Consider the following 23,111-nt stretch of genomic DNA (forward strand, 5'->3'; position numbering starts at 1 on the left):
CGATGGTTTCGTGCTAAGAGTGGTTCTGGTAATTTTCTTTGTAATTTTATATATAATGAGCCACTTCCAAGTTCGTAGTGTTGATCAGCTTCCTTCAAATTAATGATTGCTACGTCTAATAGATCGGCATATTGTTCTATCAGGGGTGTCAACAGGCTTCCTGAAAAGGCCGGACCGCCGGTCTTGTCCGGCAAATTTCTTTACGGTCCGGCAGAGTTTCTAATATCGCCGGTCCTTGTGACAGGCCAAAAAAATATGACTAAATACCGAAAAGTCTAATACTTGCCAAAAGAACACAAACACCCCATTATAATCACTCTTTTCGTGAATTTCGAGCCTTTTTGTCATTAAGAACGCTTACGCGTCACTTGTTCTTAAGAGTGCTCTCCCTTTGTTGTTTTTCCGAAAACGTCAATTTCATTGGTCCGACATATTACCATCTATCCAATTACAAAGGTTGTAACAAAAAACTATTGGGAAGCTGCTGAATTATATCGTCAGTAATTTTGGGCAAAAAAATCACTGGCACGCATCGTGTACAGCTATTTTCGGTTACAACTTCTAGATTAAATAAATGAATTTCTTTGCCTTGATAAAAAAAGCGCGAAAATTGGCGTGGGTGTATTTATTTGTAAATAAAATTCTGTAGCGGGTGCAACATTGAAATCATTTAATTTCCATTAAAAGTTTTGTTGTAAATTTCAACTAAAGTACCAGGGTATCTCACGAATTATTCGGAAACGACATTTCCTCTTAATAAAATGTAATTTAAACACGCTATATCGTTACTGTTACGCTGTTTCAGTTCCTTCATTATTGAAACAATTATTGTTTTGTATACTGACTGCACACAAGTGTCGTGTACAGTTCATATTCTAGTGCAACGACCAATAAAAAACTTAATTTATATTCAGATTTCATGCAACATGTACAAGTCATTTTATGAAAATTGAGAAAAGAGAAAGTTACTTTTGTGAAAATAAACCAATATCTGTTTGTTTTTAAAATGTCAAACATTTTTATATTTGGTGCCGTATGTGTACGGTATGTTGGTTGGTTCTCATTATGTTTAGCCATCTTATGAAAGTAAAATCTTTACTTAATTCTTCAGTAAACTCACGCTGTTCGGTCAGGTGAATTTTTGTCCGGACAGGCTTACTTTTCCATCAGCCTGTCCGGTTGACAGGCACTTTTTTGGACTTTTCAGGAAGCCTGGTCAATTGGCCAAAATCTAAAATCCTGAAAATAAGCCTATCGTTTGGGGGCCAGAGCAAAAAATGGTTAATAATTCATATAACTTTGTTAACTATTGTTTATAACTTTGTATAGGATATGTCAAAGTAAAATAATTTGTGTTTAAGATGACATTTTGCAACAATAATCTTAAAATTCCAGTAAAAAATCCTCTTATTTATATCAATATCAAAATTGGTGCTTAAGGGCCAAAATCCTGATTTCAGGAATAATCCTGAACTTTGACACCTCTGTCTATGTCTTTTGCGTTGCCAATTCGGATGTTTTCAAAGTGTTCAAGTTCTTCTAGGTAAATTGCTATCTGTCGACGCCTGCCCCCATATTTCCTTTCAAGTCGATCTTTTGCCGCTTCATGTGCAAACGCAGAGTGCCTGAGATTTTCAATTACCTTTAAATTCTTCGCCAGATAAGTACTGTCTAAGTTGAAGAAGTTTGTACTCTGCTGTGGCTGGCGCTGTGTCAATACAAGCAAGGAATGCTGCTTTCCATGATTGGTAGACTCGCTTATTACCATCGAACACTGGAATTTCCACACGTTTGAGTTGCCTCCAAAGGTCTTGTCCTAATGTAGGATCGATTCCTGAAATCATAGTTTTGCCTTCTGCACACTCATCTTTGTTGTTAGAGGCATTAGGTGCTTCACGCCCACAATCGTTTTGCCCATCGAACCCGGCCCTTTTACGCCACATACTTGGAAATTTGTCATTTTGTCGCACAGTTTCATGTGAAGCCGACCGGTCTTTAGAAATATAAAGTTTACTCACCGTGTCCTGCGACAACGCTTTGCTTACTTGACTTGCTGTTTCACTTCGTAGATCGTTTAAATAGGCACAGGCATCTTCCGTTGTTTTTTCATATTCAAGTTCAATCTTTTCCATATCCGCAATTACTATTTTACTTTTTTCAAGTTCATCTCCTTCCATGTACATATTGGATAAACTATCAAGTCCTTTAATAACTTCGTCCATCGCAAAATCCAACTGCTTGCAAGCGTTGTTCACTGTCGCGCTACATGCATTTCCCTCCAAATGTGACACTACCTTTTTCCTGGTAAAATTAGTTTTCAGTCTTATTTTCTCCCTCTTCAACAAAATCTCTGTCTTTAAATATTCAACTGGATCCATTGCTAACTCAATTTAGAAACCTCGGTCTGCTACCAAATGTTAAGAAGTTTCCCTGATAATGGGAATTGCCGTATTTTGCTGTTTACAGAGAAATATCCCCGATAATGGGAAATCCGTAGTTTACTATTTCCCCGATAGTGGGAACAATATAAACGCCAAATACCCGCTTTTGGTATGAGCATTTATTAACGATCCAAAATATATATACAATCCTTGTGTCAATACAGTACATCACTAAGTAACGACGTCACGTCTTTTACGTTACGTCACAATTCAACGTCACGTCATGGAACCAATCGGCTGGTACCAATTAAACGTTCAAATCTAATGTCCATAACCTCTATGATGACATTCAACTTGCAATGTAACTTTTTTTTTCATTGGTTGATGTAAGAAAATTCGATCAAAAGTAATCATATGAGAGCCGGGATTCCCAAAAAACAGCCGTCCATATTTAGAAAAGGCGATATAAACACAGCGTTTAATCGCGACAAAAAATCAATGTAATGCCAAAAATCGACAAGTTATCTGTACAGTTAAGATGATAAGTATATATTTTAGCAATTGCATTAATGTTTTTTACTCATAAACGGATCATTTAGTGTGTATTTGATCATTATTTCATGCAATGTTTACACTGCGACAGATACGAACGGCGCATGCGCTAGATGAGCTGTCCTGGCTATCAAAAGGAACATTTTTGGGCAATGAATTTCGCTTTCTTCAGTTGCTCTAGCTCAAAATAGACTTGATTTCCAGTCTTGCCCAAAATAGAGTTGATTTCCAGTCATTTTAAAGTATTGGTCATTTTTCTTCAAGAAACACAATTGAAGAAGAAAATATTTATGTTTCCCTGGTATCGAGCGGGTCCTGGTTTTTAGCCAAAGGCAGCAGTATCATAAATTTGCCCCCACCCCCGGGACCCTACCCCCCCCCCTCCCCCCGAGCTTACCCCAGGGGTTCCAGATTGTTAAATGTACACCAATTGTGTATGGTTTGACTTTTCAAAAATGAACATTGACAGAAATACAAAGTTTGAAAAAATAACCCTCGTATAGGTTTAATATATACACCAGGGGTTTTTTTTAGAAAAAGGGGAAGACGCTGGACGCTGGGTAAAAGGGGAAAATAGAGCGCGAAAGAGACATATTTGGGGAAAAAATAAAAACTGTTCATTTCAGTGTCTATAACTCACCTACAGACTAAATGTTTATTTTTAGAAAAAGAGGCATGTCTCTGACCTTTTTGTTCTTAAACACATGAACAAGTATGATATTAAAGTCAAAGTCCTTAATAAAGTTGCAGGGGTAGATCTAATAATGGGAAATGTTTTCAACTGGGGCCGGGGGACGATGTTAATATTGTGATTTCAATTTCATGATGAATGGGTAGATGATTTAGATCTGCTACAGTATTGGAAGGATAAGGTGCGGCAGCTGCCGATTATGTACTTTCACTTTCACAATGTTCGATGTTTATTACATGTACCTCAGAGTTCTGCTGGGTTTCAACGGTTTTTGATGATTCATTCTTAGACAAGGGACAAAATTGTCACAAAACCAGGTTTTCATTGTGAAAAAAAAATCTGATAAAGGGAGAAAACTCAAACTGAACTTTTGAAATGACCAAAAAAATTAACCCCCTTTGTAATTTTTTTTTTTTTTAAAATCTATTTTTAGTCGTGGCGACCTTGACATTGGAGATATTGACGTGATTCTTTCGTGGGACACACCGTCCCATGATGGTGAACAAATGTGCCAAATGATTTTAAAATCTCACAATGAATGACATAGTTATGGCCAGGACAAGCTCATTCATGGCCATTTTTGACCTTTGAACTCAAAGTGTGACCTTGACCTTTGAGATATCGACGTAATTATTTCGCGCGACACACCGTCCAATGATGGTGAACAAATGTGCCAAATGATTTTAAAATCTGACGATGAATGACATAGTTATGGCTCGGACAAGCTCATTTATGGCCATTTTTGACCTTTGAACTCAAAGTGTGACCTTGACCTTGGAGATATCGACGTAATTATTTCGCGCGACACACCGTCCAATGATGGTGAACAAATGTGCCAAATGATTTTAAAATCTGACAATGAACGACATAGTTATGGCCCGGACAAGCTTATTCCGCCAGCCCGCCCGCCAGCCAGCCAGCCAGCCCGCATTCGCCAATCTAATAACCAGTTTTTTCCTTCGGAAAACCTGGTTAAAAATGCGTCGACGCAATTAATATTTTCCGAGTCCGAACGTTTTATTTCGTTCTATATGAACGCCAATTGTGAGACTTTTTTCTGTTTTAAAGTTTATATCTTGGCTTTCACATAACCCGGATGAAAATTCGACTGGTTTTCGGTAATTAATTGACGAAACGCCATTCTCGCGCAAGACCGGAATCCAGTAAAATAGTCCCATGATTAATACGATTAGTTGCCTGGTTTCCATTACGTAATTTAAGAGCTATATTTAGAATCACTGGTATTCCCAGATTTGAGTGTTCGTCGGGAGAGAGAGAGAGATCGTTGTACACGGTACATATTGGATAAGTGTCGACTTCCCAAAAGAAAAAAACATTTCTTTGAGGGTAAAATATTATATATTGGTGAAAAATTACATTTTTGGAGGGGAAATTGTATTTTTAGGGGAAAAATTCTGGTAGGGGAAGACGCCGAATATCGTTGTCACTTTCTTAGTAAAAAAAAAACCTGATATACACAAGGTTTGAAACGCACTATGCCTATTGCATAAAGATTGTGGAACACTGGACATGACCTTGTTCATCGAAAACACACATGTTCCCATGCAGTTGCCGACAAAATGCAACTGGATTTGTTAAACGACAGTAAAACTTCTAAAAGCAACAAGATTACACTACTAAACGATCTTCTGCTGGGCTAATAACTTTAATATTCAATTAAATTTGACTTTCTCGCTACATGTCTGTGTTTTGCTGTCATATTTTTATTGGCCAACACAATGAGGACAACCAACCAGATGACGCGTTATAAAATTAAAATGGTGTACATGTGTAGATGAAACACCGAGTGACATGTAGTGAGAAAGTCAAATTTAATTGAATATTCAAGTTATTAGCAAAGCAGGAGATCGGTTAGTTGTGTAATCACCTTGCTTTTACTGTCTTTTAATGAATCTAGTTGCATTTTGTCGGCAACTGCATGGGAACATTTGTGTATTCGATGAAAAAGGTCACGTCCAGTGTTCCACAATCTTTCAGCAATAGGCATATAGTTAGGCAGTTCAGTCATGTGACGTCGCTGTTGTGAAATCGATCATGCGTAATAGTGTACTTTCCCGCGGCGCGCTATTTTAGGCACACGCCTTTGACACCCCGATGGGGGGGCAAATTTATGATACTGCTCATCTGCTGCCTGTGTCTTTAGCCACCATCACAGGTAATCGGTATATAATGTAAAATAGTGTTTGTGGTTAATAATTCGCATGTATTTCATAAAAACAACACACATTTATTCGGTACAAACCTATTTATGTTGAAATCCTCTTAGGTGTGTTTCGTTTGTTCTCGTGATGCGACAAAAAATGACGCTAAAGGGAGATAATAATATTGGGGCCCACATTATTTTAATAAAGCGAAGGCTATGTTGCATTCCACTAATTGTTGTGACAAACGTTGAAGTAAACGCTATTTATTAACCTACAGTGAGGTCGTCAGTTCCGAAAAGTCGCCAGTTCCGAAACAAATCGAAATTAATTTAACATTTACAAAAAAAACTTAACACTTGTAACTAAACAAATTATTCAGTCATGAACGATAACATTTGATGTTTTTTTTCCTCAAAAACCGGAAGTAAACGATCAACTCTAAACAGTCACAATCAATGGAACGCTCGCGCACATTTTTTCGATGACGCGAATACTTCGTCTGCGGACATGTTGATCCATGAGAAAGTCACGATTATTTTTCTAATCCATTGTCAAAGGTAAGCGATCGTGGTACTGCTTTGAAGAATATTAATCAGAGAATCAGAAAACAACCACATGTGTACATTTACATTTGAACTGTTCATTAAAACACGTGAAACAGACAGTCTGGTACAGATGTCAGTTTCGAAACACCCGATTCGCATAACGGGGGTTGTCTCAAATGTATTCGTTATCTTTCACACAGCTATTTAAACGGGTCAGTGTAAATGACATTTGAATTATTTGTGTAAATTAAAGTACACGGAAAGTATGAATTGCATAAAAAGCTTCTTTTTTTAAATTTAAATTGAAATTAAACGATAAATTGTATAATAATAGTATCGTTAACTTAACACCATTTTCCTTCCTTTTGATTTTTTGTTGTTATTATTTTATATTTGTATTTCTTTCTCAGAAATGCAGAAATGAGAATGTCTTAGCATGTTGATATATTATTGTAAATGTAAGTGTTTAGACGATGTGCTATGTACAAGTCTTGAATAAAGTGTCTGTTTCTGTCTGTCAACAAAAAGGTTAGACATCGATCACATATCAAATACATTTATGTTTGCAATTAATCTTCATCATATAAAACAACTCAAAATGGGAATAACTTGTTTGCACCTTTCATGAATATGCATATCTGTATTATTTTTGTAAAAAAAAAATAGAAATTGTATTACTTCTTATCTTAAAACTGACAAAATGCTGAATCATTTACATGTGTTCATTATTAGAAAAGTGTGCACAGACAGGTGGATAAGGGAGTATTTGGACCATTAAAGTCAAGATGGCACATGGTATCCAGGAAGTACATGAGAGAAAATCCAGGAAAATGTATTGGCAAAGAGGTTTTCGCGCAGAAATTGACAGAGGCCTACCTTCAGTTCTACAAACCTATTACAGTAATAAACTCATTTAAATCCTCTGGCATATATCCAGTTGATAGCTCTGTCATCACAAGCGAAATGCTGAAACCGGCATTGACCTTCTCCGGTCCAGAATCTGTGGCAGACCAACATGCTGCCACTGAAGACAGTCAAGTTTCAGCAGAAGTGACAAAAGCAAAAGGAGCACTAGAAGTCTTTGAAGAAACACTTTCTACACCGTCTTGTGACCGTTACAGGAAAAGAATACAAGAAGGTTATAATACTGTAGGGCAGTCTCCATGCTTTGATGTTTACCAAAAGATTTATCACAAAGCAAACCCAACATTGGAAACATCAACATCTACCTTAGAAGAACAGAGTTCCCATTTAACTGGATTGGATATATTGGCACATGCAGTTGTAACTGTGACTACTGCTAGTGTAGCAACAAGTCAACCATCACAAATCAACGAAGAAAAATGGACAGAAAATTCAACTGTTGATATGGTTATATCACCAGTTTTGACCGAGTCCCTGAGTTTTCCAAAGGATACTGAGGCTGCAAAGCCAATGAAACAGACAATGTTAAACAGTTTACCAGACAATCTTACATCACCTGAATGTATTAGAAAAATGTCCTTAAAACAGCTTGAAAAAGTCAGAAGCTTCGCCCAAAAAGTACAAAGAGCTAAACTTTCTTTTTTCAAGAAAAAGAATACAAGCACAAAACCAGAAAAAAAGAGGAAACAACCAGAGCCAAATTCAGAAATAGGGAAAAGGCCTATAATCAAAAAGCTAAACACTTCACACCAAAAGGACAAAGTGCCTATGGACAAAAATGACAATGACAGTCCCAACGCATTTTGTAAAGCATGCCATATGACTTGGGAAGAAGACCAAGAACTGGGTCTGGAACGTGTGTGAGTTCAGTGCGACAAGTGTGATGGCTGGGTTCATTCTGAGTGTTTATCATACTCATTGGAAGAAGACGAGCCTTTCTTTTGTCCTGATTGCCTGTAGATAGAAATTTATTTAATCAGGTCTGAATATTATGGTTGATGAATATTTGTATTGTACATGCCACATGAAAGTCGTTCATTAGATGACATTTTAAGCCATCTCAATAACTTTTAAAACTTACTTGGTGTCTTTCGTAAGAATGCTCCCACAGGGGGGATCAAACACGTGTCATAAGAACATAGTAACAAAAATAAATTACTTGTAACTATTACATGCATTGTTTATGCCCCCAAAGGTGGGCATATAGTGATCGCATTTCCGTCTGTCTTTCTGTCAGTCTGTCTGTCCGTCACACTTGCGTTTAGTTTTCGAAAAAAGCTCATAACTGTTATGTATCTTCAGATGTAACCTTGATATTTGGTATGCATGTGTATATGGACAATGCTTTTCCATACGCACACATTTTGACCCCTTTGACCTTGAACTTAAGGTTCGCGTTTAGGTTTCAAAATCTGCATTTAGGTTTAGAAAAAAGCGTTTTTCTGGGCATATGTCTAACTATGGAGACAGCTCTTGTTCATTTGTATGTATGTTATCTTCATTTAATCAGTAGTAAGAATTCTTTCATCTTCAGCCCGACATCGAAAAGCCTTCAACATCTGGTAAGATCAGTGCAACAAGCATCCATGAGAACGGGACTAAAGACTGTCACCCTACCCCCAACATTACAACTTTTGACTCAAACAAAATGACACTCAAGAACTCTGTGATAAAAGGTTACCATGTTTTTATGATTAGACCATTTATCACCAGTCCACCAACACAGTTGATTGTTGACCGAGATTATAGTAATAAAAAGGATCCAGATGCATGCTTAGTATGGTTGCCAGCGTTGGAAACATTTCCTATAAGTGTCCATGATACAGTTACGGATGAAAAGCGCCAGCTGAAATTATCAGATATAGCAGGCCTCCCAATAGGACATGTTCCTAAAATATTGTCAAATTTCTTTTCTTTAATCATTAACGAGGGTGGAACCATAACAGCACAGGTAACAGGGGAGCCAGTGCCAAGTTTTGCACCATGGCCAGCCCCAAATGAAGAAGGGGGTGGTGTTGTGTTACCTTGTAATTATGTGATTAATCACTCTGATATCAAGGCTACCTTCAGCAAGCTGTGTTTGTTTCTGGAAAAATCACCCGAAGGTTCAGCTATGGATCTGTCAATTGAAACCACACCAAAGGCATAAATTAAAAGCATGGGTGATTTTTGCTTGCCTACTAGTGTTTATAAAATACAGTTTGTTTCATTGTCATAATATTATGTCATATGCCCAACCCTGTAACTGTGATAAATTGTATCTGAATTACTAGTATGAGCCTCTTTTTACAAGTTTGTTTTTATTTATTTTTTATTTTGGTGCTCACATGAAACTTAACCAATATATTTAGGGTCATCAGTAAGATTCTATGCCAATTCAAATAAATCTGATCAGTATTTTAGCCAGATGATGTCCCCTTTTGAAGTTGACATGGAACCAAATAGTCTATGGACAGCTCTTGTTTCACACATAAATGTTATTTATTTATTGTTCACTACAATTGGTACCAGAAAGTGCCATTTCTTTCAGGTCTATATGGAACAACTAATTACATGGAACCAAATAGTCCATGTACAGCTCTTGTTTCACACATAAATGTTATTTATTTATTGTTCACTACCATTGGTACCAGACATAATTTCATGTTTCCAAAGTATTTGTCATGAAATATTGGCTAGTTTGATGTTTTCAAATTTGTCATACAATGTTGTCATGTTTAATGTATGTGTGGGTATCTGCAACAAGAGATAGTGCATACAAATTGGAACAATACTAAGTACTCTTAACACTGTAATATACCAAAAAAAGATATGTGCATGCTTTCTGCTCATGAAACCTTTACCCATTATCAGTGTTATATATCTTAAAATGGCTAAATATTAATTTGACTGGCTTTGTTCATGTTTTAAAGTTATTTGAACAGACATAGTGGCTAGCTTTGTGTATTTGTCATACTATGTTGGGTAGTTTCATGTTTCCAATATTGCATGTCATGCCATTACAGTATTTACTTTTTATGCCCCGAATCCAATAAATTTTGTTTTTGGCCTATGTCTGTCTTTCATTGTATGTGTCCCAAAAATTTAACCTTGCTCATAACTTATGCAATATTGAAGACAGCAACTTCATATTTGACATGCATGTGTATCTTGTAAAGCTGCATATTTTGAGTGGTGAAAAGTCAAGGTCATCCATCGAGGTCAAAGGTTCAATATATGGCTTAAAAGCGCAATAGGAGGCATTGTGTTTCCCAAACACAGCTCTTGTTCTATTTATATTTAAATCCTTCAGAATATGTGCCTTTTCTGTGATTCTGTTAGTTATTTATGTATCACTTATATTGTACCAGTAAAAATTAAGGGTATGTAGTAACCACTACTTTATTGATGTGATTGACTGTGTGATCAATACTGATTTCAATATATGAAGGCTTTTTAGCTCACCTGAGCACAACGTGCTCATGGTGAGCTTTAGGGATCACCTTTTGTCTGTCGTCCGTGCGTCGTTCGTTGTCAACATTTTGCCTTGTAAACACTCTAGAGGCAACATTTCTTGTCCGATCTTCATGAAACTTGGCCAGAATATTTGTCTCAATGATACCTTGACTGAGTTTGAAACTGGGTCATGCTGGGTCAAAAACTAGGTCACTAGGTCAAACAAAAGAAAAACCTTGTAAACTAGGCCGAGTTCCTTTATGGTTGCGGTCTGTTGAAAAACATGGCTTTAAATGGCTTTATAGTGTAACCTTGTTTACACTCTACTAAGAAATTACCAATGTACACGTTGAATGAAATTTATGCATATTATGATATTCATGTTCTCCATGCAGTTATCTGAATATGTATTCTGCCGATAAGATATACAGTTAAATTGCCAAAAAATTTTTTATTTAGTTTTGTTCATTTCATTCAGCTTTGTTTAAGCCATGATGTATTACCATGTGAATTGCTTATTAATGCCTTTTATGTTCTATGTCTCCAAACTGTTTTGCTGTTGTAATAATATGTGCAGTTCATTGAATACTTATTGTTGAGGTGGCAAATATACTATTCCAAATTTGCTAAGGATCACTTTTTTATTGACACATTATCTTCAATTTTGGATAACTTTAATTTTTGTTATTTTTCATGTTTTTATATTAGAATTTGTTTTTGATTTTATTTTTATGTATTGATTATCATTGATGCGTGACGCTGGCTGAATCGACCAAGGGGTAAACTTCAAATTACACATACTATAACAAGTGATCCTTAGCAAATTTCGAATAGTATATTTTGTTTTATTGTTTTGTTATTTTTCATTGTTTCAGTTCTATATTTAATATAGATCTGCTAACCAATTGTATACATACTTATAGGCTATGACAGTCTAGTCATACTATTTTATTTGTTGTTTGTTTTGTTTGTTTATGTGAATTGATCTCAGGAAATATATGAGTAAAATATTTGAAAGTGAAAGATTTTATGTTTTATATTCCATTACATCTAATGACAAACATAACTTATTTACAATAAAAACAAACACGTTTGTTTAGGTGTCATGACAAACAGGGTTTATTTCTTGAAACACAGACACTTAACACTGGTCCCCCGCCAAAAAAAAATGCCATAAAGTATGAATTGCAAATAAGTGTTATTATACACAGAACTGAGAAAAATGCAGTATACTCGTTAATGTCCGGAACCAATGACCATTTCTAACTCGAGTCGTCTGTCTGCTCTCATAAATCTCACTGAAACACTTAAAGCATAATATTAACCTTTAAGCAAGCTGAGCATGAACAAATAACAACGTCATCGCTCTATCCTGCTTGCCTGTCGAATGACAAAACCTACAAATCAGTGCAAGATGAAATTTTGATTTCCACACCACTGAACATGCGAAACCTGTATATTAAGTTTATTCAATAACACAACAATAACAAGACTATTTCCAAGCAATTCATGTCCCCTACCGGCTCCACCATTGTCAGAAATCCCACCATTGTCAGAATTAAAAAAAATTGTTGCCATAGCAACCAGAATTTTTCACAGGAACAAAATTAAATAACGTGCATGATGTCCATATTGCCATCAATCCATGTTTCAAGTCTCGCGAAAAAATATTAAGAACTTTTCTAAGTTATCGCAGGGTCCAGAAAAGTGTGACGGTCTGATAGACGGAGCACAAACCAGTCTCCTCTGGTGAAACTTATGTAGGATAGCGGAATAAAATCAGCTTCCAAAGAGGTATAACACTAGCAAATTGGTATAAATTAGGATGTGTAAACGGCGTTAGTTTCATTAGTGATCCGGAACTCCTGTCTCGTCTGTACATGCACTGCACTGTGTTTTCTCTTGAAAGGACCCGATTGTTTTTGTTGTCTTTATTGTGTATTTTTGTTTTCTTTATTGTTATTCAATTTCTGTGATTTATACATACCAATCAGGTTATGTTACTGATATTTAAATAAAGATGCATGTAAATAAACGATTTTGACAGTTAAAGTTTGTTTTGAGACGACCCCTGTAAAGAAAATGCACTTGCTGTGACGTGATTCGCTATTGGAGAATATTAACCGGAAATGGAGAAACTGTACGATCGAGGAAAAACATAAACACACATCTATATTTAGAAACTTCCTGAAAATCAATGTGAGCACAGGATCGAGGTTGAAATCATCTGACAAAATCACTAAATTCGAAATCTTTGTCGGTTGCTGTTTTAAAGTATACATTGATAATTTCATTAGTGATTCGGAACTGACCTACCAATTAATTTTAATTGAATACATTCATGAACGTGCGTTACATATCGTCAAGCATATGTCTATTTAAATATTGTATAACTAAATATATATGGTTCCTCTTACTTCATACCTGTATGCCTGACATGTAAATAGAGAATATATGGTTGGTGACTTTTGATATCATGTGATATAAGACGAGTCTGATATGGCGTAGGAAAAGGCGAGGCTTGCCGAGCCTTTTCACACGCCATATCGGACGAGTCTTATATCACATGATATCAAAAGTCACCAACCATATATTCTATTTATTATGCCACATTTTAAAGTAAATAAGAAAATATTCACAAAACAAACAAAAACAAACAACCGCTAAATTCATTGATAAATATGCAAATTAGAAGCAACCTGATTACATCCGCTAGCGTCTATGCATATATATTTACACATAAAAAAATAGTTCGAAAGTAATCAACAATCAATCAAATTTAAACGCACATAATACAAAAACTATAGCGAGAAATCGAAACTTAAAAGAACAATTTCTGCACTAAAAACACAATACCAATATTTTTTTTACAATAACACATTCGACATGTACTTCCAAGAGTACACACCAACCGCTATTTTCAAAGCGAATGTGTAGAGTGAAAATTTCAAACAATAAATACAATAATCAAATGGAACGGGATTTTAACGTAGTGTGCAATTTGGAAGTGATAAGAGTGATTTATTTTTCAACTTGTCCATCTCCGTAATATACGTTTAGTTGTGAGATGTTCACAGTTTTCCCCAAAAAACAGGCCTTCACATGCGAAATCAAAGTGGGTGGGGAACGTGTATTTCGAGTCGCTGGAACTTCATAATGAAGCTGCTTTTGTGCAATATTCAGCGACGTTACCAGCTGTGTGTTAGACGAAACGAAAATGCTTTGGTTTTGCATCGTGTTTTGAGACTGTCACGGTGACATGATGGATTAATTGCTGTTTGACTGACAATAAATGAACATGTTTGTGTTTGGAGATTGCTGAGGTTAATATCTTAACAATTGGGAAATCCCAACATAAGTTGACTGCCAGTTTGACCACTGATCTGCATAATATCAGTGGGAGAGCATGCTGAATCCCGCAGCTTCTGCACCATATGTTTCCTGTCCGAATAGTTGGTAAGTTTCATTGTTATGTATGCATACTTAAACACACATGTTTCATTATTTGTGCCATTTTTTTACACCCATTCTCATGCTGATGAACCAATGATCAGTGCCAGTTGTTCTACTGTCGCGAACTGTTTATTCAAAATTGTGGAAAAATGAGTTGCGCACTGTTCGAAATTGTGAAAAAATGAGACACGCACTGTACCAAAATTTGAAAAAATGAGTCGCGCACTGTTCAAAATTGTGGGAAACATTAGTTGCCCACTGTTCATTATGATTTCAAAATTGTGGAAAAATGAGTCGCACACTTTTCATAAATTAAATTTTGAAAAAATGAGTCAAGCGCTGTACAAAATTTGTAAAAATGAGTTGCTCACTGTTCAAATTTTTGCAAAAAAATAAGCATGCACTGTTCATTCAAAATTGTGGAAAAATGAGTTGCGCACTGTTCAAAATTGTGAAAAAATCATGTCACGCGCTGTACAAAATTTGGAATAATCATTTACGCACTGTTCAAAAATGGGGGACAATTTTGTGGGGCACTGTTCATTCAAAATTACAAAAAAATAAGTCACAAACTCTTCAAATTGTGAAAACACATGAGTTGCGCATTGTTCAAAATTTGTAAAAATGAGTTGCGCACTGTTCAAAATTTGGAAAAAAAGGAGTCGCGCACTGTTTATTCAACATGGTGGAAAAATGAGTCGCGCACTGTTCACAATTTTAAAAAATGAGTTGCACACTGTTCAAAATTGTAAACAAATTGAGTCACGCACTGTTCATAAAAAAATTCACTGTTGAAAACTGTGAACAAATGAGTTGCGCGCTGTGCAACTTTTTGAAAACATGTGTCGAAAACTGTTCAAAATTGTGTCGCCCACAGATCAACATTGTGAAAAAATGAGTTGCAAACTTTTTTTAAATTGTGAAAATTTGAGTCCCGAACTTCTTTAAATTGTGAAAATTTGAGTCGCAAATTTCTCAAATTAGGAAAACAAACACATATTCCCTTAATAAGCAAAAAAAGCCCTGAGTCCATAATAAAAATATTTTAAGTTAAAAGAAATTCTTAATTATTTTAATATAAAGTGGAGTTTATACATTTTCATTTTGTATTAATAATATTGTGTCTATTAAAGTTGTAATTTGTTCAAGTTGTGCAATAAAAATGTTATTAAAACACTCTATTTTGAAATGTTATCTCCTGTTGGATTTGTTTTATTTTATTATAATATGAAATGTTTTTCTTTTAATGGCAGAAAGTTGCGACCACACATTCCATGGGTGATGATATCTACCAAAATTCTTGGCGGCACAGTTCTACCCTCGTCAGTTGCACTTGTCCGAGTCTTTCTCTGCCTCTCAACCAACTCGAGATATTCCCCCCCCCCCCAACTGCATCCCGGCACAGCTTCACATCAACCCATCTAATTAATTTGTCGGAAAGGTAATACTTTTTTGTCGACAAATTTATTTTTGAAAGTATTTATGTAATTGTTTTATCTGAACATGTTATAAATCTATATGTCACTATATTTATAAAGTTTCAATTTTAATACAAATTATATATCTGGATTTTTATTTTTAACCCTTTGCATGCTGGGAAATTTGTCGTCTGCTAAAATGTCGTCTGCTGAATTTGTAAAATAAGCATTTTCTTCATTTTTTTTCAAAGATAACTATCAGAATAGCAAACAGTTTGGATCCAGATGAGACGCCACGTTTTGTGGCGTCTCATCTGGATCCAAACTGTTTGCAAAGGCCTTCAAAATTCGGTTCCAGCACTGAAAGGGTTAAAGCAGTTATGCAATGAATGTTTGATGATGTTTTTTCTTCTAAAGGAATCTTTATTTTATTTTCAGGTTGACCACACAAATTTCCTGTTTGGTTGTGGAGATAGAATCATTTTTTTTTGTGAAAGTTTGATTTCAGACACTTAAAAATTGAAATTGTCATGTATTATTAGGCATGGCAGGCATTAGCAAAGCATCTCAATCAAGTATTAATTATTTTACTTTGTCAATGTTAATTCATTGTGTATGCTATTCACCTGTTTGCCTTGCTTTTTATAAGAATGACACAAAAAAGGAAAGCATTTGTAAAGTATTAGTTAATTTTTTTTATATAATCTTAGACGAGATGTTTAGTGTATATTTGTCATAAATTCTTCTTTAACTTGATCAAATCTGTCATATTTTATTTAAAACGTGTTAAGTATATTTGTGTTACGTTTTAAATGTTTATCATTACTGTTTTAAATTGTGTTCATCTGCAGCCAATGAATGGTAGGCTAGCGGTGCACATTTGTATTTGTTTAATTTTTTTCCATTGATTAACGCTCATTTAATTTATATTTCCCTATAGATATATACTTAATAAAGTGTTAGTTTTGTTTAAAAAAACAACTTATTGTTTATTAATGTTCTAACTTCTGAATAAAATATGAATCGCTGTTTGTTTCCATTTAAATCAAAGAAGCGACATACCACGCCTACAAAAAAGTAGTTCTCAGAATGGGCGGGGCTAAAACATGGAACGCTAAAAAAAATCATTGAGTAAACCAAATATGGGCGGAGTTTTAAAACGAATATTGATGGGCGGAGCTTAAAACTGTTATCGGATGGGTATCCGATAACACTTTAAAATATCATGTCAGCGTCTCCAACGTAAATGCGCTGTCGTGGCATAATAAATAAAGTTGTGTCCTGTTCTGTATAATACCTTTCACATCTTTTACAAACATACAAATAACCGGTGAAATAAATCGACCGCAAGTGTGCAAGTGACGCTATTGTAACAACCGGTATCGGGTCGTTTCGCCCTCATACCTGTTCGCCCTAGGCCACCCTGAGTCATTTCGCCCTGGGTCAAAAGGAAGTATGAATTTAGCTTGTGACAAGTTAAAGATAAATCCTTCTGAATCGCTGTAAATATATACACACACACACACATATATATATATATATATATATATATATATATATATATATATATATATATATATATATATATATATATATAATATGTAAAAATGTTAAGTGAATCCGGACTAAGATATCAATATATTTAAAAAAAAACAAACGTCGCATGGGTATAAAAAAAATTGTATTAATATATGCCGACCGGTTTCGCACAGCTCACCAGGGCATATAAAATATACAACAATAACGTTAAATTGTCAAAGTAACAACGTCAAATGACCTAACTTATATTATGACGTCTAAAACCTACTACCTATTTTACAACATATCTAGTGGATATTTTATTCTTTTAGTTAAATAATTATCAGACTTTTAAGCAGAGTAATCTAAACCTTTTTAAATATCCATACCTGATGTTTTAATATCATGCTTTATATTTTATGTATATTTGTCTTTTAATTAACAAATTGATTTCAGTCTTTCAGCTTTTGTACAATTGTTATACTTATACTTCATGTTTTATAGTCGGTTGTACAAGCTTCATAAGCTTATGTTAATTGTTTTTGACGATGCTGGAACAGCAGCGTCCAAGGTTTGATAACCAGTAAAAAAAATCTTCACAGTGGCGACCTATGTAAAAGACCGAGCCAGTCCGATTGAGATAACTCGATTTTTCAGTTACTTCCCTTGGCATTCGCCATTGCGTAGGAGATTGCTCGTTGATTTTCATTGATAACATTCTCCTAGCAGAGTTGTCGTTCGTGTTGATAAAGGTAAATATTAATAGAACAGCATATCCTGGGGAAACAGATTCAATAAGTGTATCAGAACGTTAATTTTAAATTAGTAATTTTACATCCATTTTATTTTCATGGACCAATGAAACAACTATATATTTTCTCTATTTTGTTTGATATTTGTTCTCGATTTAGTAAATAAATTGCGAATAAAAACATGTAAAAGTAACTTTTTACGTGATCTCAAAACTAAAGAATGCGAAAGATTTCGAACCTGCAAAATTGTCAATGCTGCACTGCTATGATATATATAGATAATACAACATTTCTTTGCGTAATTGTCCGTCCCGCGAGCGCAGTGGTAAGGACGTTCGCTTTTTTACCTTTACGACACCGGTTCGATTACCGCTCCCGCCGAAATGTTATATTTTGTATGTTTTGTGGTCACCATTCCTGACAGTTGTTTTTTTTTCCGGAAAATCTCATCCCTCCCCCCCCCCGCAGCATTTCACCATATAAAATATTAAAAAGTATTTCAGTACAAAACAAATACATGTAGCTGGAAATTGCAGCTATCATTCAAAATTCGTCCCAACTGTCGTCAATCTAATCTTATTAGGTAGGAGTGCTGGACACACTCCGGTACCCAACATTATGCAGCCTCAGCGCGGAGGTAACTCATTACCTTGGAAAAACACAAATACACACACTGGGTGCAGCCTAAGCGCGTATAGACTCAAACAAGGCAACAAACTCAAGTGCGGGCACAATCATTTAAAATTTACATATTGAATACGATATTCTGACAGAAATTACACAACCACCTACGTGTACATACCATGTTTGATATTTCGTTCGATTGTTAGATTTCAGCATATACATGTATAAGGTCATTTCGCTATTAGTTAACTTATCCATATGTTCGTGGGCGAACTCGGATAGTCAAGTGCTCATACGATTGAGCTCACATGGTCCGGCTATGTGCTCATACCTACTTTCGAGAATCATCATGAATGTATTGCCATACTTAATGAACAAGAATGTGACCCGCCTCCCAGTTTCGCTCAATGGGTCAAGTTACCCACGGGTACTACTTCCCCTTACCCCTAAACTTTTTTCGTACCAAAAATGTTTCGTACGCAAAAATTTTTCGTACCAAATTTTTTTTCGTACCCAAAATTTTCGTACCCAAATTTTTTGTCGTACCCAAATGTTCGTATCAACATACATAATTGTGGTGATATAGATAAACTTAAATTGATGTTTTATATCCATCCTCTTCAAAAGCATCGTCACATGCCAATACTTTGATTATTCACTCTTGCCGACTCAAAATAAATCTTATCTTTTCTTATGACGTCAAACGTCAAATTATAACAATGAATTTAACAGGGGCTTAAATAAATTAATAAAAAATGTTCTTTTGCTAACCTAGCTGAAACAGAGTCCGAATATAACTTATAAAATGGAAATATTTTAAATTTTGGTTCCATTTTAGAACATTCATCAAGATGTTTGCTTAATGGCATTTGTCTTGTTGAGGGATCGCGCACTTGTTGTTCATGAACAGTTCGTCGATTACGTAGTTTATCTCCAGTTTGTCCAATGTAATATTTATTGCAACCACTACATACCAAGACATAAGTAACATTTTTTACATCGCATGACATTTCTGTTTTTATTTTAAATATTTTGCCATTAAAATTAAAGTTTTCGCCTTCTATCATATAACCACACATGCAGCATCTTGGGTCGTTACATTTTTTCACAGTCGGCTGGACTGTGTTAAAATTAGATTTTCTGAGTAACTGCTTTAAATTAGGTGATTGGTTTTTACACTTTATTATTTTTGCATTTAGTAAAATTTGGTTCATACTTGGGTTAGTTTTTAAAATGTCAATATTATTTTTCAGTACACCGAAAACTTCTTTATATATAAAATACATATGCTATACCATTCATTTCTAGATATAATCCTAAAAATAAAGAAGTTTTCGGTGTACTGAAAAATAATATTGACATTTTAAAAACTAATTGGAAGATGTGTTGCGGTGAAAGTATGGGGTATATAACTGTGAATGAACCATCTTTTTGGGGGGTATGGGGATTTCACAGTATGTCTGCTTCATTCTGCACCGTAGCTAGGCGCACACGCCGATGTCTCCAATAGGAATATGTCTGTCTGTTTGTCTGTCTGTCTGTCTGTTTGTATGTCTGTGTATCTGTTTGTTCACGCATATATATATATATATATATATATATATATATATATATATATATATATATATATATAAATTGGTATTGACCCCTGTAAACGTCTGATGCAAAGGAGTTGTCACGTGCACACGTCTGATTAGTTGGAGAAGAATCTTACGAACTTTCACTGAAGAGTAATACATTGTCTAATACATTCGTAGGCTGTTCAGTCACACGACGTAAATGTAGCGAATCGACTCTAAACGACAGTGAACAGTGTTTTTTACATGTTAATCTCAATTGATCACAAGCATTTCAGCGTCAACTCCAATATATCAGACGCTTGTTAGTTTCTACTCATGTGTAACGCAAGCAATTCGTGCGATTAATATGAGCTGACACACACGTTTGATAGATTGCAGAAGATAGAGACATGCGTGTTAGAAATTGGAATTGAACACTAAAGCGCTTTTGAATAACGAAAAGCGTTGGCACTGTCAAAAAATAGTTATTAAAGAGTCGATAAGCATGCGATGCCCTGGAGATGGCACGAGCTTGCTTGTGTGTCTTAAGAATAAATACATTCAAGTGTGTGGTGCATTTGTATTGATATTGTGAAAGGCAAATATAAGTGTACGACACCTCCAAAACTTTGAAACTGACATTGTATATGCAAGTTTGAGATAAATTGTACTCAAGTGTGATGAACAACGATTGAGTGATTTGTGCAAGCGTGTGTTAAATTTGCAAATAAAAGCATGTATGAAAACTTGTGATTCACTAACGTAAAAACATGCAATCGCACATTTAAAAGGATCGGGTTAAACATGTAGTAGAAAGAACATTCAGGTGTGTTACACATTGGAATGGGTATGCCACTCACTTATATACAATAAATGTAATTAACGAGTTAAATTAAAGAGCAGCCACTCACGCAAGTACGTGGGGTGTGACACTATCTTTTCCATTGTGAGGTACTGCTCTGTGCCTTCCTCTCGGCCCTGTACGTGTTCCCCGAGCACCACGCGCCAGTTGTCTTTGTCTCCCCAGCCTTCTATCGCAGGACCACTGCAGACATGTATTACAATCATATTCATGTACATGAATAAACATTCCCAATTCGGCATGCGTGTTGTGCTAAGGTTGACGCAGTTACGAAACGAAAAGTTATATTATACGGGTACAGAACTACAGATATATTTTTCATTCGTTTCGATTTTGTAAAATAACATCACAGTAATTTTCCTATGCAATCAATTTGCTATTGTTTCACGTGAACCAACTTAGTGTTGATTTAAAACAAGATGTGTCACACACACGGATGACTAAACTACCTTACACTTTTTGTTGTGGACACTGACATAGGCAGCGTAGAGAGAACTTAATGCAACAATACGTGAGTTATAGTTCAGCTCTATATTATGGTATTTTCCATGGAAATTGACGTTGACCTTTGGGCTAGGCTTACCAGTATTGTGTTCGACCCGACGTCGTAACATGGTGGTCATTTTGGCAAGTTATTTTTAAACGGATAGATATAATTTATGAAGTTGAAGTCTGAACAAGCTATATTATTATAATTATTGACATTTGCATCGGTTAATGTGGCTCGATTGGTCATTGTCGGCTCGGGTACTACTAACATCTACCCCGGATACTCTTAAGTATACTTACATGTACCCCGGGTACGGTAAATATACTAAAACGTACCCGGGAAATCAAACACTAAATCAATCGTTGTCGGCTATTGTTTTAATATAAATTATCAGTGTTCGTGTGTCGTATAAAAAGATATCGTTGCGGAAAATTAAAATGAAAGATATTGTGTTTTTTAGCAAGATACAGATGTGCCTCGTCCACACGTCATACCCTCATGGTGATCAAGGTTAGCAATTTATGTTAACATGTCATGATAAATAATGAAGTTAAAGTCCGGACAAGAATCGGGGGCGACTTTCAGACGTTCGTACTGGTGGACAAGTGCATTGCCTTATCAAACCCACCTTCCTTAATGGGGGCATACACGAATGTGGTGCAATATCTTAAAAGACCAAACAGGTTACTGGCTTCTTTCTCTGGACTATTTTATGGGTGCGGATGTTTTAGTATCGACTTTTCCATTTGCGGTGTCAATCGAACTCACCCGAAGCAGTGCGCAGCGGTGAGTAGCCACTGTGGGTGTATAAGTGACGCTCCACAAGTATGGGGTCGCCAAGCCAGATCCTGGTGTTTGGGCTTCAACATGAAGTGCATTCACACCAACCACGGCCACTCACCCTGAAGAAACGCCGAGCCGCCGACAACGCGCTTCTTAGCGTCGCTTTGCTCAATGTAGGTATTGCCACACGAGTCGATGGGTTCTGCACAGATATAAACGTATATACAAGTGACATTCATGGATTTATCTTTTATATAGGCATATTGTATAGAAAATTATTTCCAAATTTCAATTTATTTCAAAAACGTCACTTGTGAGGTAAATTTAGCCGTCTGATGCCATTTGATGCCAGCGTGGCTCCAGACCATCATGCGCACTCGCAAAGTCTGGTAAAGAGCTTTCAATCTCCGCTATAACGTAGCGCATAATTTCGCGGTCTGATTGGCGGACAGGATTGCTCCCGACCATATGGCACCAATTCGTGAGCTGGTCTGGAACTACGTTGGCACATGGTATAAAACCCATTTTCATATGACGCGGCAAACCAAAATGACTTTACTTCAGAAAAGAGGAAAAACATTAGTAAACGTAGTTATTCAGCATTGTAAAAATACAATACCACATTTATCAAATACTTCGTACTTTCAAAATATAGTGACTTACCATGCGGCGCCAATGCATCTGAAAGCCAAACCGAGCGGGTAAAAGTACATGCAATATGCTTTTAAATATATATACTCAAGAATATATAGATACACACACACACACACGCACGCACGCACGCACGCACGCACGCACGCACGCACGCACGCACACACACACACACACACACACACACACACACACACACACACACACACACATATATATATAAACAAAAACGCTGTATTTATTTCGACCTCACGGTCTTCATCAGCGGCCATTTTTCTTTAAAATAATATAATATACAAAACAATAGC

The 23,111-nt window shown here is 35.8% G+C and overlaps 1 protein-coding gene and 2 long non-coding RNA genes across 5 annotated transcripts in view; 1 reads left to right on the top strand and 2 right to left on the bottom strand.

Annotated features, from left to right (window-relative positions):
* Window positions 1-4,600, bottom strand: part of LOC127832512 (uncharacterized) — a 270,730-nt gene extending 266,130 nt beyond the window's left edge. The window contains exon 1 of the long non-coding RNA XR_008026939.1: window positions 4,068-4,600. This is a non-coding gene — a long non-coding RNA (uncharacterized LOC127832512). The remainder of the gene's footprint in view (window positions 1-4,067) is intronic.
* Window positions 1-5,965, bottom strand: part of LOC127832508 (zinc finger and SCAN domain-containing protein 12-like) — a 49,911-nt gene extending 43,946 nt beyond the window's left edge. For 2 of the 3 annotated variants that reach the window (XR_008026937.1, XM_052358011.1), the window contains exon 1: window positions 5,888-5,965. The gene's annotated coding sequence lies outside the window, so the exon portion shown is untranslated. The remainder of the gene's footprint in view (window positions 1-5,887) is intronic. The other variant, XR_008026938.1, reaches the window with a different exon arrangement.
* Window positions 5,966-13,581: 7,616 nt separating this feature from the next.
* Window positions 13,582-16,660, top strand: LOC127882456 (uncharacterized). The gene is made up of 3 exons (XR_008050540.1): window positions 13,582-14,149; window positions 15,400-15,587; window positions 16,003-16,660. It is a non-coding gene; the product is annotated as an uncharacterized LOC127882456 (long non-coding RNA).
* Window positions 16,661-23,111: the final 6,451 nt, after the last annotated feature.

Source organism: Dreissena polymorpha, chromosome 5, assembly GCF_020536995.1.
Source record: "Dreissena polymorpha isolate Duluth1 chromosome 5, UMN_Dpol_1.0, whole genome shotgun sequence".
Lineage (NCBI taxonomy): Eukaryota > Metazoa > Mollusca > Bivalvia > Myida > Dreissenidae > Dreissena > Dreissena polymorpha.